We start from the raw sequence: 3,498 nt of genomic DNA on the forward strand, positions 1-3,498 counted from the left end.
GAAAAAATATTACAGTTAATTTGATCTTGCCCAAGTCATAAGCATTTATAATTAGGAGTCACAATGATTCACAGTATATTTGGTAGTGAACTACAGATATGAATGAGCTTTTAAAATGGTAGAATTTTAAAGATCTTAAAGTCCTATTTCTTCAGTACACAAAGGAGACAAATGAGGCCCAGGAAGAGCATGTGATTTGATTAAGGGTATGAGACAAGTTTGACTACTCTGGACTCTAGATGAATCTCTTTTTTCCACTATATGGGGCTGCTTTTAAGCCATTTGAATTTTGTGCTGATCTGCGAATTGGAGATAATAGGTGCCATTAGCTGGCCAGATCTGTGTGAACAAAGAGAATTGCAGATTTGAAACAACTGTGCAGATAATTCTGTTTCCTAAGATGCTAAAAATGTTTCAGTGAAAATACCCAGATAATTGAAACCTGACCATTTTACCTTTAAAGTATTTTTTGAAATAATTACCTTATTCACCATTTCACTTTACTAAATACTCAATAAATGGATATATTGGTCTCTTCTCTATGAGGTTCCCATAATAAATGATTTACTTGAGAAGTGTACAAAAAAAAAAAAGAGAAAAGTGATCAAACTGCACATCACCAATAATGAAACTACTTTCTCATGCTCTGCACTGAGAAGGAAACATCTCTTCTGTAGTATTCTTCTCCCAAATGCTTAACCTGAATCCAACCATAAGGTAACAATCAGATGTACTGTGGGACATTTTACAAAATGATGGGTCTGGATTCTTTAGAAATACCAATGTAACTGAAAGATTTTTAAGAAGTTGAGGGACTGTTTTAGATAAAAGAATACTAAAGAGACATAACAACGAAACGTAATGCATGATTCTTGATAAGATCCAGGTGAGAAAAAAAGCTAAATCAGATTTGGGACAATTAGGGAAATTTGAATATAGACTATGTATTGGATAATTTCATTGTATTAATGCTAAATTTCTTGAGTGTGACAATGATATTGTGGCTGTGTAAGAGAATGTCCTTTTCTTAGGAGATGCATGCTGAAGGATGAAGGGGTAACATGGTGATCTCTGCAACTTATTTTCAGACTGTTCAGTCATAAAAAAGTGTGGTGTGTTTGTGTTCGGGAGAGGTAGAAGGGAAGAAGGAAGAGAGCATATATGGCAAAACGTTAATGATTGGTGATTCTAGGTGAAAAGGTATAATGAGTTTTTCATTGTACTTAAAAATTTTCAAAATAAAAAGCAGGAAAAGTTGAAAGTTCTGTGAGTTGTTTCCCTTCATACAAAATATACAGTTGGAAATGAATAAAACAGGAACTTTTATACCTTGTCCAGTAAATTATTACTTGTCCTGGGCAAGCATCTATTAACAAGGTTATTATGAAGCACTTTATAACATTTGAAAAAAAATGCTCAATAAATGACAGATCTAGTTTTATGTGTTTCCTAAGGGAATCTCTCTCCAGTTATTTAGGAGTTTAGTAACCACACATTTCAGAAATGATGTACATCAGATAATCCACGTTCTAGAATTGCAGAACACCAAGGGTCCTTAGTCACAACTAATCAGAAGCAATGAATACGGCTTTTTCTTTCCTTTGTCAAAATCCCACCTTACCTAAGTAGATCTATATTTATTGTTCAGCACATATTTTCTCCCTAAACTGTAGAGCTCCCCCCATCTAACTAGAGAAAGAGTAATCTAGCAGCTAGCATGCAATGCCGTGTGTGTGTGTGTGTGTGTGTGTGTGTGTGTGTGTCCTGAACAAAGGAAAGGTTTCTAGTATACTTGGTGTGTAGCAGGGGTTAGGAGTTGACTAGAGAGGTTTTCCAGAGAATGTGATACCTGCTGAGCTAGTGGAAGGTGGAGAGGGTAAAAGGATTTTGCAAAAAGTGGCAGCAGAATGAACAAAGGCAGCTGCCGGCTAATCAGTTTATCCAACATATAAAACAAGATTTAATGTGCCCAGAATGTCTGGGTTTTTTCCTCCTCTCCTCCCATAATTCCTGTTGTTTTGCCTTTGTTCATTGACAACAATCTAATGACTGTTTGTCTCATATATGAGTCAAATATTTCTGTGCAGATAACTAACTAAATATTTCTGAGTTATTCTTTGACAAGAATTATCATGATTGGCTTAGAATAGACAAATCAAGACTCATCCTTTGGAGCTGGGACAGAGACTGATGCCAGTTTTCCCTCAAGCACATATCTTTACAGAATCACGTGGATACCTGAGCAAAAGTGGAATTCTGTTAGCAGGGAAGGAGGCAGGGAGAATGTTTGTTGGGCAGGTGGCCATCAGCATCTGCTACAGGGGGGAATCTACTCAGTAAATATTTTAGAAGACCAACAATGTGGTGGGTCAGGTCAGGTGAGTTGAAGGTCAGAAGACAAAAATGGGCTTGCACCTCTGGGAGACTGTGGTATTATAAACGGAGACAGAGAATATAGCAGGGAAAGCAGATTTGGAAGTAAGATAATAAGTTCTGTTTTTAGTAAGTTGAATTTGAGATGCCCTTGGAACATCAAGGTGTAAATATACAGCAAACATTTGAAGTTCCAGGTAGGACACTGAATTGGGTATATACAGATTTGAGTGTCAACAGCATAGAGTAAGAATGAAAACTATGGAGTATTTAGATCACCCAAGGAGAATGTAGCATGAGAAAACCAGTGAACAGAAGAGGAAACTATAAGGGAAATAGAGAAGAGTGGTTTTAGGGGGACGGAGAGAGAGCTGTCTCATCTTGGGACCTAGATAGAGAGCTTGAGAAGTGAAGTGATAGACATCGTCAAAAGTAAAAGAGAAGTCTATTTACCAATGGTCTAAAGATGTGTTTTATGGTCATGCTTCTAAGGTCTTAGGAAAGTTTTTATTTGGCTCACATTGGATCAAATGCCTACTCCTGAACAGATCACTGTGGCCAAGAGGATATGGTCATCCACCCAAACCACAGACATGAGAATGGTGAATGAGGAGGGTGGTGGTAATCGCCAGAATAAAAGGGGAATGGATGCCGAGCAGGCAACAAAGATGTCCACTGCCAAGGTCATTTGCTGAAGGCAACTCTGTTGGGAGTTGCGTTGAAGACTTGTGAAGAATAGAGATTTGGAAGATTACTTAAAAATATATGGGAGCTTAAACTTTGCCAAGTAAGAAGGTTGACAGAAACATTAAGGATCCACCTGAAGTTGTCTAAATCATCACAGACAAGACTTTATTGAGCAGTGCTTGACTACTCAGGAATAAATAAAAACAATAATACTAAGTACGTGTGAGGAATTGTTTTAAAGAGTGCATGTACTGACTCATTTAATCTTCACAACTCCATGTGAGTGATGTAGGGATCAAATTGTGTATGAGTAGAGGAGGTTGATCATGGCATTGAGATTTCACCGATGGATGTAATAAAAGTAGAGGGCTATGAGGGGATCAAGCCTCTGTGAAAACTAAGGATGGAAGTGGGGCTGAAGGGAGGCCAGTGAATAGG

Source organism: Lipotes vexillifer, unplaced genomic scaffold (assembly GCF_000442215.2).
Source record: "Lipotes vexillifer unplaced genomic scaffold, Lipotes_vexillifer_v1.1 scaffold740, whole genome shotgun sequence".
In the NCBI taxonomy this organism is placed as follows: Eukaryota; Metazoa; Chordata; class Mammalia; order Artiodactyla; family Lipotidae; genus Lipotes; species Lipotes vexillifer.